We start from the raw sequence: 15,829 nt of genomic DNA on the forward strand, positions 1-15,829 counted from the left end.
CAGCACTACTGGCCCTATACTAGGTAAAATTACTGCAGTGCAGACTGTTTCCCTCTGGACAGGATGACAGCAATGATGTAACGGGCAACGCAGAGCCAGGAAAGAATTTTGCGCAAGCTCACTGTAACACTTAGCTGGCTGCGTATTAATTAGGACTACTACCCCCAGCAGAGACGCAGTACAGTCAGGACGGTCACAGGCAGCCCAAATATATTTTTTTTTCCCAAATTTTTTTGGAAAAGCCCACTGCCTATATAAACAGTATATGTCTTTCACGTTTTTCACTGTCCCTGCCTCAGCACTACTGGCCCTATACTATGTAAAATTACTGCAGACTGAGGACGCAATGCTCTGCACGGCCGATATACAAAAAAAAAAGGTGCAACACTGCAAAAAGCAGCCTCAACAGTACTGCACATGGTCAGATGTGGCCCTAAGCAGAACCGTTGCGGTTCTTGAAGCCTTAAATCACTCCTAACACTCTCCCTATAGCTGCTCCAGCATCAGCAGCACTTTCCCTGAGCTATGTCAGAATGCATCTGTGGCGAGCCGCGGGAGGGGCCAATTTATATACTCGGGTGACACCTGATCTCGCCAGCCACTCACTGCAGGGGGGTAGTATAGGGCTTGAACGTCGCAGGGGGAAGTTGTAAGGCCTTCCCTGTCTTTGTATTGGCCAGAAAAGCGCGCTAACGTCTCAGAGATGAAAGTGAAAGTAACTCGAACATCGCGTGGTACTCGTCTCGAGTAACGAGCATCTCGAACACGCTAATACTCGAACGAGTATCAAGCTCGGACGAGTACGTTCGCTCATCTCTATTCAGCATGCAAAATAAATAAAGTGATAACATTTTCTGGGTCAGCAGGATTCCGGCGACACCAAGCTTATACAGTTTTTTATGTTTTGCTATTTTTGTACACTAAGAACACGTTTTTTTTAAAGATTTGCTTTTGTGTCGCTGCATTCCAAGAGTCGTAGCATTTTTTTTCCCCATCAACGAATCTCTGTGGGGGCTTGTTTTTTGCAATATGAACTCTAGTCCTCATTTATCCAACTTTTGGAAACATATAACATTTTCATTGCTTTTTATTTCATTTTTTCTAGAGGCAAGATCAACAAAATCTGCAATTCTGGCATGTTTTTTTTTTATTTTTAACGGCCTTCACTGTGCATATAAATAATATGTTAAATGAATTCTACAGGCTAGTACAATTATTTTTCACTTTTTCATTACATTTAAGGATCCCTAAAATTTTTATTTTTTTGCCAACAATACTGTGTTGTGTTGTTTTCTTTTTGCGGGATAAATTTTACTTTTCAATGGTACCATATGAATTTGTGATCGCTTTCTATTCTTTTTTTGTAAGGTTGAGATAGGAAAAATTAGATATTTTTGCCATCTTTTTATATTAATTTTCATGTTGTGCACCGTGCAGGTTAAATAATGAACTATTTTTTTTTCTCTGGATCATTATGGATACAGTAATAACAGATTTGTATAACAGATTTGTGTTATTTACATAGTAACAGGGGAAAGATGGAGTTTTGATGTTTTTATTTTTATTTTTTTAGACATTTTTAACTTTTTATTTTTGTCCCACTAGGGGACTTGAATTTCACCATCTTTTATCATTCTTAAAATACACTGCTGTACTTTGAGTCTTTGCTTAGAAGTAGCTCTCATCGGGGCAAGAAAAATGAAAAAAGCATATACAGAATGGGAAGAATTGGGCTAAGCAGCAGCACATGTGAAAAAGATGGGTATACTAATAGACCACAAACTAAACATGAGTTAACAGTGTGATGCAGCAGCAAAACAGGCAAACAGAATTCTGGGATGAATTAAGAGAAGCATAAAGTCTAGATCACGTGAGGTCATTATCCCCCTCTACTCTTCCTTGGTCAGACCTCATCTGGAATACTGTGTACAGTTCTGGGCATCCCACTTTAAAAAAGACACAGACAAACTGGAGTAAGTTCAGAGAAGAGTTACCAGGATGGGGAGCAGCCTGCAAATCATGTCCTATGAGAAAGGGTTAAAGGATCTGGGAATGTTTAGCTGGCAAAAAAGAAGGCTGAGAGGAAACTTAATAGCTGTCCACAAATATCTGAAGGGCTGTCACACTGCAGAGGGATCAGCCCTATTCTCATTTGTACAAGGAAAGACTAGAAGCAAAGGGATGAAACTGAAAGGGAGGAGACACAGATTAGATATTAAAAAAAACTTTCTGACAGTGAGGGTGATCAATGAGAGGAACAGGTTACCACGGGAGGTGGTGAGTTCTGCTTCAATGTAAGTGTTCAAACAAAGGCTGGACAGACATCTATCTGGGAGTATTTAGTGTATCCTGTATTGAGTAGGGGGTTGCACCCGATTACTCTGGAGGTCTCTTCCAACTCTATGATTCTATGACACTGCAGCCAATCAGAGATCTAGTGGTCATGGGCCATTTTCCTGGTACCACCTCTGATTGGCTGCAACAGTCAGCTGGTAGCTGCTCCTAAAAAAAGACTGAAATGACCATGGAGCTGCAATGGCAGATTGCCGGGGCAAAGGATGAGTAAGTACCATTGCTTTTTTTTTTTTATTGATTTGGATCTATTTTTTAAAATTATCTCGCACCTAGACAACTCTTTAAACACCAAATACAGGCTGCTATGTTTGTATTGTGCATTCATTGCAATACAGACTCAAGCTGTCATAATAATAAAAGTCTGTAGAAAAACCACAGGATATATGAAATTTTAACAACAAATAGTCCTAAAAATAAATTTAATATTATTAAGGAGTTTATATATAAAGGGATATTTTCCCCCTAGCAATTTATGGAATATTCACAGAATATGACATAAATATCTAATAGGAGGGGGTTCCATCTCTGGGACCTCCATCCACCAGTAAAATGTGTATCCTTTTCATGGGTTTTCCCACAAAGTTAAGCCATCTTCTATTTACAGGATAAGGGATAACTACTAGCTGATGGTGGCACATGTGCACAGCTGCTCCATTCATTTCAATGAAACTGCTGGTGATAGCCGAGTTAAAGCTCTGGTAAATGAACAAGGGGTTAATTGTATAAGTTAAATATGTATATTTCTTAATTACTGCCAATGTGTTTTAACAATGAAATATATCCTATTTAGGAAATGTTATAATTTTAGCAAAACAAATGGATTAGGGAGCAATTTACTTTGTGTATACTTTATATAAGTCCGTTTTATGTCATTACCCAGAATTCCTCACTACATTGAAAATTGTTGGAGAATTTGGCAGAAGGCATTTGTCATAAGAATTGTATTAAAAGGTCAATAGTGGGTTTACTTATATAGTAGGGAATGATATACCTCCGCTATATGAATTGTTCTCTTTATGAACAGATAGAGACCAGTAACAGGCCAAGGCAGCTGCAGGGAAGTCAAATTTCCTCGTCCACACTGTGGACAAGCGGTTGCGGCCAAGCCATGCTGAAAGAGACATGCCGGGTCGAATTAAAAGCCGCGACATGTCAATTGTATCATCATTTCTGCTGCAGCCATCTCTCCTCTCTATGGGGAGAGATATCCGTAGCTGAATACAGGCGGCAAGGCCAATTCAAAATCTGCGCCGGGATTTGTGCTTTAAAATGGGATTCCGCAAGATTTCCAAGGCAGAAAGGCAGCTTCAAAACCCAGAACAGCGCAGGTTTTTTAAGCTGCCTTTCTGCCGCGGAAAACTGGTGGAATTTCCATGCTGTCCCATTGGGGTCATTCCGCGAGTTTTTCTATGGGATTTACGCCCCGTGTGACCGCAGCCTTAACCGCCAATTACAGGGTGGAGATTATCATCGCAAAGTTCTACTGACTTGATTTTTTATTGCACTATTTTTTTTTTCTTTTTCCTTGCAATTGTATTTTGCCTCTGGCGTCATGTGTTCTTGTTTCAAGCACCCCATTGGATGTCTATTGTGATATATGTGTTACTTACATCTGCCTTGATGTCTATGATTAAGGACAACATGATTGTCTGAAACATGTAAGACGGCACATGCTCTCTGTTCCTCCATGTCTGTCTGTCTGCAATTTCACAGGCAGCCTATGAAACCACCCCACGGGGATGGCTTGGTAGGCAGTCTCTCAAGGCAGACCTGGGGCCTTTCAGAAGGCCTCTGGCTGCCATGACACCTGCACGGCTCACCGGATCTCACCGCGCGTACGTCCTGGAGCGGGAAGGGGTTAATAAAGACTGAAAGTTTTTTACCCAATGATGGACTTACTCCGTTTTCCTGTGCAGCAGTCTTGAATAAATTCAATGTGGGCAACATGCCATTTTGCTCAAACCTGGAATCTTCCGGCGTCACATAATCCAGAAAAAAGAAGTATTAAAGCTGTTGTCTGGCACTTTGAGCATTTTTTCTATTAATGACCTATCATCTATCAATAGATGATCCCCAGATGTCAACTGCTTAGGATCCCCTCCGATCAGCTGATTCATGGTGCCGCTGTTAGTGTGGTCAGCATTGGAAGCAGATGGTGCTAACAACATTGCAGCGGACCAGTTTGGTTCTGCATGTGCAGCTCCTATTAAATTCAAAATTGGGCAACTGCAATGTTAGCGCTATTTTTTTCCAGCACTGACCATATTAATAGTGGCACCGAGAAACAGCTGCTCATCAATAGAAAAAAATGCCCAATATCCCAGACAACCTCTTTAAGACGGCATCTCAGGTGCAAAAAAGATCCTTGCTTTATTCATCCATTATGCAATATTTCAACCATATTTCTCAAGCATATGCTTATGTAATCAGATGAATCTTGGGGGGGGGGGGGCTATCTGGTGTAGTTTATCCAAGATCCTAGATTATCCAGGAGAACATGGGTGAAACAATTGATAGGTAATGCTTTCACCTGGTGTGATTGTACTAATGATGAGCAGAACCAATCAGCATCACATTGGAATTAGTTATACAATCTCAGTGATAGAGCTGCAAGCCTATGGAACACGTGCCAGCGAGGGCACACAGAGCCCTCTCTGCCAACACACTCGCCGTTAGCTGCTCTCCACAGTAGTGATTACCGGCGAGGATGGAGCGGCTCCCCAGCCTGTAATCACGCAGCGATTGTAATCCCGGTTCACACTCTAACGTCAGTGTGTGCACCCGGGATCCTCCTCCTCTGAGTCCTCTCCTACTTAGTTCCGCAGGAGAGGACAAGGGAGGAAATGTTCTGGGCCCACACACTGACGTCAGTGTGCACCCAGGATCAGTGCCAAGAAGAGGAGGAGTGGTGCTGACTACAAGGAGGAGGTAAGTATATGGGTTGGGGGGGGCTATTATTATTGGGGTTACTGTGGGATTAATATTATTACTGGGGCTGCAGTGGGGTTAATAATAATACTAGGACTACTGTAGGGTTAATATTATTACTAGGGCTACTGTGGGGTTAATATTACTACTGGGGCTACTGTGGGGTTAATATTACTACTGGGGCTACTGTGGGGTTATTATTATTACCGAGGCCACTCTAGGGGTTAATATTATCACTGGGGCCACTGTGGGGGGTCACTATTACTACTGGGGCCAATATAGGGGACGCTATTACTACTGGAGCTACTGTTGGGGTCACCATTACTACTGAGCCCACTGTGGGGGACATTATTACATCTGAGGCCGCAATAGGGGTCACTATTACTACTGGGGCCAATATAGGGGACATTATTACTACTTGGGCCAATATAAGGGACACTTACTACTGGGGCCAATATAAGGGATGCTATTACTACTGGGGACAATATAAGGGGATACTATTATACTGGGGCCACCAATATAGGGGGTCACTATTACTACATTTGCTGTGGAATTTATAGTAGCTGTAGCAGCAAAGTGGATAAGATTTTGAAAATTTCATCCACATGCTGTGGAAAAACTGCACAAAACCTGTGTGGATATTGAAATGTAGTGCAGAATTTAGTTTAGCAGCAAGTTAATTTTAAATATAATGTATATCAATCCAATGCTCCAGCACTCCTCCCTGTTTTTTAAGTTTTTTTTAAACAGCTCTGTCCTTTTTATAGCGACGGAGGTAAAATTCATGTTGTGATAAGCCACGCCCCTAACCCCTCCCTTGACCGCACCCTCTGTCCTGCTTTGGGGCTCCACGAGAAACTTTTGCTTCAAAAAGGACTCCATGGCTGAAAAAATTTGGGAACCACTGGCCTAGGGTATTTAAATACAGGGCTATGGCAGCAAAGTGATTTCATAGACCTATTGTAACAGCATAATAAGCTCACATATTGACCTTGTTGTAATATCATTATATCTATGACCCAGATATGTCAAATACATGTTCCTAATGAATCAAAAGTTTGCAGATTTTTATATCAAATACTTTAGGTACCACAAACATAATAATTATTATGATTGCTCAGTATTGATGAAATTATATGAAAAACTGTTGCGTTCATGTATATGACAGTATATATTATATTTACAATATATAGGATGTATTACCATAACTCTAGTAGCTATACAAAAAAATATTTTCCCAACTTGACAGCAGGCAGCGCTTCATGAGCATGCTACACAGAAAGTGAGGCAGTACTGCAGCACAAGGTAGATCCACCCAGGAATTTTGCCCACTGGCCTGGGTGTTATTATCAGGATGAAATTATCTAGAGAATGGGAGTGGAAAGACACGTCATCACTAGTAAAGAATGAAAAAATGTGAATTTGTGTATGAGTTAAGTATATTTCGCCTCCTGCTGGGAATTTCACCTCACATGTGGTAAAGGGTGGAAGCAGCAGGGATCAACTTATATATAAATAAGAAACAGGACCAGCATCAGGCAGAAGGAGCTCACTGGGACTGATCACAGAAGTGCAAATGAGAGCAAGGTGCTCAGAGGACTTCTATAAGGAGCCAAGGAGGGTTCTCAGTGGGTTTGTACACTGAGCTAACGAAGGCGCTCAGTCGACTTCTTCAAGGGGCTAGGAACAGTGTTTAGAAGACTTTTACAAGGCACTGCGGAAACTGGGGAAGGTGTTCAGAGAACTTTTTCAAGAGCCTGGAGAAGTTGTTCAGTGGACTTCTGCAAGGAAAGGTGTACATTGGAGTACAAAGAGCTGAAAAGGGTGCATGATAGACTTCTACAAGGAGCTGGGTGGGTGCTCAGTGGACTTACACAAGTATAAAGAGTGCACAGTGGATATCTGCAAATACTAGGCATACTCCACACTAGACTCGCATAGGGAGCCAGGGAGGGTGCTGTAATACAGCCTGTGCTTGTTACTTTACAGCCTTATATACTTCAGTGCAAGAAGCCTAAGAAACACTCCCCTCCAGCCTGCAAGAATGACTGTTCTCTTCCTGCTTTGGACACAAGTTCTTTCTGAAAGTTTTGGCACTAAAGTGTCCTGAGAGGGTTCAGGGTGCACAAGGACCAGGGCAGTGGGTGCCCTTTAATTCAGGTATATTCTGTAGTCTCATATGTTTTTGGAGTGACAGAAGAGGCACAGATAAGAAAGCTGCAGCTTATATGTCCCTGATCACATGTGTGCCTGGGAGACTGAAGAACTTACTGCTGGAGGAAGGTAAGCTTGCACGTCTTCACTATAATTTCAGTTCTTGACCAGGGTGAATGGAATCTAATGTAATGTGTTTATCAGATGAATTCCTGCTTGCTGAATTCATCTCCATGTGAGGCTATTGGTGGGTTAGCCACTGACCAGCTATAGCTGTGCTTGCAGATACAGAACATCCTTATGGTTACAGAGGATACAATGTGTATTTCATGTCCTAGGAGGATTTGTGCATTAGCTATCGACTAACAATTTTTCATATAAAGTGTCCAATTGCAAGCTCTCATACTGATACATAGTGAACTTCTAAAACTATGCAAATCTTTTGGGAGGCATAGAATTTTCATTGAGCTTTCATTGCAATGACGTAGTGACATATTTGGCAGTTTGACGTGATAATTCACTGTCAATGGTCATGGGCTTTCATGCATGTTCAAAATCGCTTGCATTTGTTACTGTTTAGTCTTTCCCTTTGCTGATCAACAATTATATATCACATAAAATCACTAAGGAGCACTCACGCATAATGTTACCTTTGCGTCTCAGCCTTTGCAGTATTATAGCACCACAACCAGATGTTGGGATTTATCGTTCGGTGTACCCTATTGTACGAGAAATATGGTAAATTAGAGACTGATCTTGAATTGAAATTATTATAAACTAAGAACGTTCCATAAATAAACCCAATTAATTCTATTGATATCCGAGAAAATTCTGAAGCTTAGATTAAACTTCACATTGTATTTGGAAATGATATACTAAACACTGGTTCTATTTTGGAACCATTTGAAAAATAACCTGTTCTATATCAAATGATAGAATGCGGAGAAATTAAAGAGATTTATTGGTTTCGAGTTGGCTGATGTTCTGTTTTTCCTTGTAAATCCTAGACAAATGTCTCTTGGTGTCAGTTCTAATCCTGCCTATTGCCTATATGACTTGATGTTACTGTGTTATGTAAATACAGTTGTAAGAGAGGTTATATGAGGCAATGCAGCACAGGAAGACAACACTGACAATGAATGGCGGTAGGGGATGCACATGTGGTATGGTGGATCTGTAGAGTAGTATATTATATATTCCTTTATATAAGGTCACCACATAGCATTAATTGCCACTGTATAAGGAGAAGTGGGTGACAGTAAGGGTTCACTGGTGTTTCCCATTGGTGTTTGGGCTAAATTCAAGCAACCTAGCGGGGTGCTAACAGAAAGCTGAACCTCAAGTTGCAAATACACTAATAGTAACCCATTAAAAAACACTGTTTACACTCAGTGATGAGCCAATAATGATATCGTATGATATTACAGGATATAGACATTAAATAACCAATGAGCTTGTTAGTCTGGGTCTTGGAGTCAGGTAGGAATTTTCTTTTAAAACGTTGATCCAGGGATTATTCTGACAGCCATTATGGAGTCGGGAAGGAATTTCTTACCCCAATGGGCAAAATTGGCTTCTGCCTCATTGGGAGTTTTTTCGCCTTCCTCTGGATCAACAAGGGGGTCGAAATAGGCTGAACTAGATGGACATTGTCTCCCTTCACCCTAACATACCATGTTACTATAAGTAACGGAAACGGTTGAGATTCAAAAATGTGAGGTTCAGAAAAGTATCTGATTTACTTTAAAAAAGCCGTCATCAACAATAAGCACCATGAAGTCAGTTATGCTGCTTATAGTTTACGTTAGAGTCTGGGATCCTCTTTTTATACTCACCCGATCCCCCGTACCTGCTGTGTCCCCCAGTGAAGTCAACACATGCACCCAGCTTGACTTTTCTGAAGGCACACGCACCTCTCATCTCTGAAAAGCATCAAACTGCTATGCACACACTGACTTTGCCAGGAGACACCGCAGCAACATTTTTGTTAGTAGGGTCCTCCAAAAATAGGCTGACCATAGGTTATTCCTCTGCTCGGACCCGTAGTAATCAGCCATTACCTGTGATCGAACCTGAAAACAAAAGTACTACTGTATAAGGAAATAAAGCATTACAAAGTTCCCATAGAAATAAACTGACTGTAATGTTCGGATGTGCTGGGTCACTCATTTTATAATCATGATATTATTATACACAAATACGCAGTATAACACAAGCACGAGATCACAGCTTGCTAGCTCGTTTTCATAATGCATCTGGAACCATCCAGTAACCTAGGATGACATTATATATTGGCGTAAAATGCGTGCCGACTCAAGCACTGTGGCTCTTTAACACTGACAGATGTTAATTTTGTCAATATTAAGTTGTTTCAAGTGCCGGTCAACGTCTTTATGCTCAACACCCAGTGTGCCGATTACCACTGGACCACCACTACCGGCTTGTGCCAAAGACACTGTTTTCGACCTTCCAGTCTTCATATTTGCCCATTTTCTGTTGAAGCTTTTCATTGTCATGCCATCACCGGGTATAGCAATGTCGACAGCAATTTCCTTATCATTAAAGAGGTTTTCCTATGAATAATGTTTATGGCATGTGAATTAGAAATGTGATTAAAAAAGTGATTATTGGGGATTTTGAGTACTGAACTCTCATCATTACTGAGATGAGTTAATCGGTCACTGTTCCACTAATATGAATGGCAAATGAGGAGACAGCCAGTGAAGCTGATTTGGCTGTTTCCATACCTACAGCTGATCTCAGTGGAGAGTGACTAAACTCTGCCAGGGAGAAGGACCAGATTCGTCATTCTTCAAATCAGTGGGGGACCTTGATGTCGCACCCCACTGTTCAAAGCTATCTAATTGGCACACCATGACATTTTTCATGCGAAAACTCCCTCTATATTGCCTCCAAACCAAGAAAATGCCTTAAAAATAACAATATAGTGAACATAGATATGTACAAATAAACACATAATATATATACACACAGAAAAGTATCAATATCAAGGTTGACAACACTACAGAAGTTCATGGACAGTTCGTAAAAAACAAAATAGGGAACTTTTTTCTTGTGTTACTGAAAAAAATAGATGCGTCCATGATTTTTTTGAGGCTAGTGATACCTGAGCAGGTTATTATGGCTGTAATTATAGTTATTTTACAGCTGGTAATGAGTTCCTGTCGGAACTATAGACCTGTATAACCTTTATCACTCAGTATGGTTTTCCAATGTGTCCGTAAAAATGTTGTATGTCCATGATTTTTGGATCAGTTGTCCAAAAAAAAGAAGTTTCAGGTTGGCAACCCTGATGAAGATGTGAGGAGTTGAGGGGTTTATCATTAATTCTTTTCTCATAGCAAGTAATTAATAAATGCCAGGCTGATGTCACATAGCAGCAAAAATAATTGCAGCCGTGCACAGATGTGATATGGTGCTGGATATTGCAGCATACCAGAGATGGATAAGGAGTACAACCATATGTGTGTCATTCATGGGTTAAATCCCAAGCTTTGGTGTACTATGAATACCGCACAATAAGGTTACATAGTGAGTAGTGTAATGTCACTTGAAATTGCTTTCAGCTTCGTCCCTTCGCTTTTATTTCATTCATAAAACCGCGGCCACAATCAGACAAGAAGGGTATGTGATTAGTCTGCAGCAAACCTTGCTTTCTTCTTTCTGTGCCAGCTGTTTTGCATTTTGCATAGTTCATAGTGATCCTGCAGCTTATTAGATTGACTGGTGTGCAGAGACTGACCTGTAACATGGTGAATCACAAACCAGATGCATTTTGGAGAGTTTTTCCCCTACTAGCTCACTGGGCAATTAAGAATTAAGCCCTTGTTTGCACACTGGATTTGGACACGGATTCAACGTATATTTCATATGAAATCCATGGCGGAATTTGCATCAGAAAGTATCCCGTTAATTTCAACGAGAATCCGTGCTGTAATCTTTACCACACTGATTCTTCCATACAGGAATTTAAACCTGTATTGTGAAAAAATAAAGAAAAGACTTAAAAATAAAATAAAACATATTATTTGTATAGCACCAACTTAGTCCACAGCACTTTTAGGTAATTTATCTATTACCCCCCACCAAGCTGGGTGCTCATTTTACCAACCTCGGAAGGATGGAAGGGTGAGCCAACTACCTGAAACCAGCGGGGATTGAACACACAACCTTCTGGTTGTGAGCAAGAGCTTAGGACTGTATTTCTGCTGCCTTAGCACTCTGCGACATACAAGACTTGCCACTTTTTGAAACGGAAACTGTGTCGGGGTTAGCACAGGCAGATTAACCTCATTAAATGATGCTAAAATCGGGATGCAGATCACATTAAGAGCTTTGATAGACGAATGTATGTGTAAATCCGCTCACCACAACAGAGCATATTTGCGCATGAACAAGGTTTTGAGATGGCAATACTCAGGCTGATACATAGTAATGTAATTTCTGCACTCGTAATGCCAGTTCACTTAGCTCCTGGAACTTAACTCCACCCCCATCCTGCCTCTCCCATTGCAAATAGTGCCAAGGGGCGCAGGGGGTGGAGAGGAGGCGGAGAGGGGGCGGGAGCTCCGTGCACTGCTCCCGACTCTTCCAGCCTCCTCCCTCTGCAGAGAGGGATGCCGTATATCGGCCGGACGTGAATACCCGGCTGATATACGGTCGTCTGAATAAGCCCTAAGTGTGTGAAGTCAAACTTAAGGGGTAAAAAATTTATTCTTTGACTACAAGTCTTTCAATCAGAATACTCCTTGGATCATCAACCCTTCTGAAGTAATCAGTGACTATAAAATGTGATATTGTAATGCTCAGGAAAGGTGTCCAGGATCCTCTAATACTCTTTCATCGAATTCACCATCAACACGTTCTCAGGCAGTGAGCTCTATAGTCTCACTGCTCTTACAGTAAAGAACCGCCTTCTATGGTGGTGTAGAAACCATCTTTCCTCTAGATGTAGAGAGTGCCCCCTTGTTACAATCACAGTACGGGGTATAAACAGACTAGTAATTATTAGGAAATTATAGTACCAGTGTTTCTGGTGGCGCAATGCACTACACAGCTCTGCTACATGCACGTCACACACACACATACAGCTTTGCTGCATGTACATCACATAGAGCTCTGCTACATACATTCCTCATCCCATACAGCAGGAATCACAACCATCACAGCAGAGTCCTGCACACACTGATGACCCCCTGGTCATGTGACTCCAGACTCTTCCCACACAGGTGACTGATCACATGACGGTGACATCATCACAGGTGCTGTAAGCACACGGTGGCTGTCCGGCTCTGCAGGTCTTTAATAAAAGTGAAGGACCTGTGATGACATCACTGTCATGTGATCAGGGGCGGAGGTCAGATGACTGATCCCATGGCAGTGGCATCTTTACATGTAACTCACACAGTCACTCACTTATAGACAGGTGGTCATTAGTATTCCATAGCAACTGAGGCTGTGGGGGTTTGTAGGGGATGTAGTCCACCCATAATTTGCACAGGGATGAAGGACCTGTAATGACATCACTGTCTTGTGATCGGACGCGGAGCATGTAACTCACTCAGGGACACAGAGCCCAGGTGACTGGTCACATGGCGGTGACATCATCACAGGGCTTGTAAGCACATGACTGGTGTCAGGCTCTGCATGTTTTATGTTTTAGGATCCTTGATGATGTCACGGTCATGTGATCGGGACAGAGCATTTAACTCACTCACTCATGGACGAACAGGTGGTCATTAGTATTTGGATCATGAGAGAGATCTTTGTATTGTCCCCTAATATATATTCCTGCTACACAAAAATAACGTATGTTACGGTAATGAGAACCAGGCCGGAGGAAACATTACTTCGGACAATTGACACCACACTGTTATGAAAGCTGCCTAAAAGAAAATCTTTGTTCCCCATAGCAACCAATCACAGCACAGCTTTTACTTCTTAGACTTCTGAGGTAAAATGAAAGCTGTGCTGTGATTGGTTGCTATGGGCAACAAAGATTTTCTTTTACACAGTTTTCATAACAGTGTGGTGTCTGGGATCAGTGGCCAACTATGGCGCCCCCTGTACTTTGTGTGTAGTGCTCGGCTATTTCCGTCACAGCCCATTAAAATGAATGCAGTGGGGCCACCGTGAAAACTGACATAATACAGATTGGATTGGCACAGGTCAGATCGGCCCTCTACCACAGGGCAGAGGAACAGTGGGGCACACTGGTCCCCCTGTTCTCGGGATTGGTGTGGGTCCCAGCGATCAGGCCCCAACCGGACAATCAGTTTTTACTCATCAAGTGGATGAGTGAAAACTGGAAAAAACACTTAGCAACTGGAATTCCCCTTTAATATAAGTCTTACCGTTTAGTATAGTAGGTTTATAAGACTTCTTGAAGAAGCCAACACAAAGGAGAATTTGGTATGTGTCTCCTTTTTAACCAGCCATCTGTTTTTGTTTTTTTCTCTTGTTTCCTTAGGTCACTTATACATTCGTCTAGCGTTCAGGATTTTAAGGGCTCATTACTAGCGGAATGACAAAGCCTTTTATAGCTGACAGCCCGCCAACTCTGCTGTCTGCACTGTGAGAATTGTATACAGATAAATATACATGGCCACCTATGTGAACTAAATGGTGTCACGTAGTAATCAGAAGCAGTCCGGGTGTCATTTCTGTAGTCACGTTTACAAATTGAAGCTGGTTGGTTGTTACAGGCAATGAGTCTGGTACGTGAGGCCTGCAGAAGCATTATGTTCTTGGCAACCAACTAGATCCCAACTAAGACACTGTGTACGGTAAGGAACTGTATTGCCAATGACCGCGGATGCTCGCAGACGGTCATGCGCAGGACAGTTCTTCTTTGTTTGTATTTCCCGCGCCGTTGCTTAGCGATGACGTGGGTACCCACAGCCCATACGCAATGTCAATTCGGCGGTAAAAAAGAGCAAGCAGCAATTTTTCTTCAGCTCGCGGAATATGCAATTCGTATCCGCAAGTGTAAAAGAAAAATCAAAAATGCATGCCTTTTTTGGGTTTTAATTTTCTATTTTTTTCATTCTCACCTTTCAAGAGCCATACGTTTTTCTTCATTTTGCTATCGACCTAGCCATATGAGGGGTCGTTTTTTATGGGATGAGTTATATTTTTTAATTGTAATTATTTACAAATTTTAAGTGGGGTGAAATGAAAAAAATTCAATTGCACCGTTTATCCTAGTTTTGCTTTTGCAGTATTATATAGTGTGGTAAAATAGCACCATTATGATGAACTATGTTTAGTGATTTTCTTTATGTTTTACTTCTTTAAAAACATTAAAAACCGTTTTATTAAAAAAGTCCTTTTTGTCATCATATTCAAAGCTCCAGAATGAGCTTTTATTTTTGTGTCAGTGGGGGCTATGTGAGAGCTTGTGTTTTGCGGGACAGCTGTTACCATTTTGGGTACACACAACTTTCTGACCATTGTTGATTCAATTTTTATTGGGAAATGGGGTGACCAAAAAAAACACAATCCTGGCATTATGTATGTTTTTTTGACAGCATTCATTATGTGAATTAATCCATGTAGTACATAAATAGTTCTGGCTTTTTTGGAAGTAGCAATACCAATTATGTTTACTTTTTTTTGTTTAGATTGCTTTGTGGGAAAAGTGTTTTGTTTTAATTTTTAATATTTTTAAATTTTTCCTTGAAAAATTTGACTCAGGCCTCCTGCAAAAGGGGCAGATTTGCATTGCGAAATCCGGAGTGGGATTCCATAGCATGCAATGAGAAAATGCTATTTCCTGCCCACGAGCAGAAATCGATTGCGATTTTCCGCTCGCGGGCTGCACATGGATGGCTTCCATTGAAGTCAATGGAAGCCATCCATCCCGCGGCCATTCTGCAATCATCATTGCATAATGGTTGCAGGAGCCACGTCATTGCTGGCACATTCGCGGCAGAGGAAGACGGTGGAGAAGTAAGCTGGGGTCACCTGATGGGCATCAGGTCAAACTTGGCGGCGGGAATCCCGCATGTGGGGTCTGACCCGCCAATGTGCAAGCGACCTTACTTTTAGATCTTTTTTTAGTCGTCTTGAGGGACTTGAACTTGTGATTATTTGATCGCTTCTATAATATGCTGCAGTACTTCAGTATTCATATTTTAAGCGCTGCCACAGACGGACCATAATATAGTTAAATACATGGCAGCCCTTCACTAGGCCCAGGGCTACCATGGCAAGCATCAGCACCCTGTGATCACAAGATGGGGGGCCAATAATGAGTCTGAAAGGGACCCCCCTTCCAGTTGACAGCTTACATGCTGTGGTCAGGATTGGTTAAGGGAAAAGTTAAATATGTTAAAGGTATAAATAAGATTCGGTTAGGAGGGGGTTTAAT

The 15,829-nt window shown here is 41.6% G+C and overlaps 1 protein-coding gene across 1 annotated transcript in view; it reads left to right on the plus strand.

Annotated features, from left to right (window-relative positions):
* Positions 1-6,769: 6,769 nt before the first annotated feature.
* Positions 6,770-15,829, plus strand: part of LOC136632767 (neurotrophin-4-like) — a 102,884-nt gene continuing 93,824 nt past the window's right edge. The window contains exon 1 of the mRNA XM_066607909.1: positions 6,770-7,566. The gene's annotated coding sequence lies outside the window, so the exon portion shown is untranslated. The remainder of the gene's footprint in view (positions 7,567-15,829) is intronic.

This window comes from Eleutherodactylus coqui, chromosome 6 (assembly GCF_035609145.1).
Source record: "Eleutherodactylus coqui strain aEleCoq1 chromosome 6, aEleCoq1.hap1, whole genome shotgun sequence".
In the NCBI taxonomy this organism is placed as follows: Eukaryota; Metazoa; Chordata; class Amphibia; order Anura; family Eleutherodactylidae; genus Eleutherodactylus; species Eleutherodactylus coqui.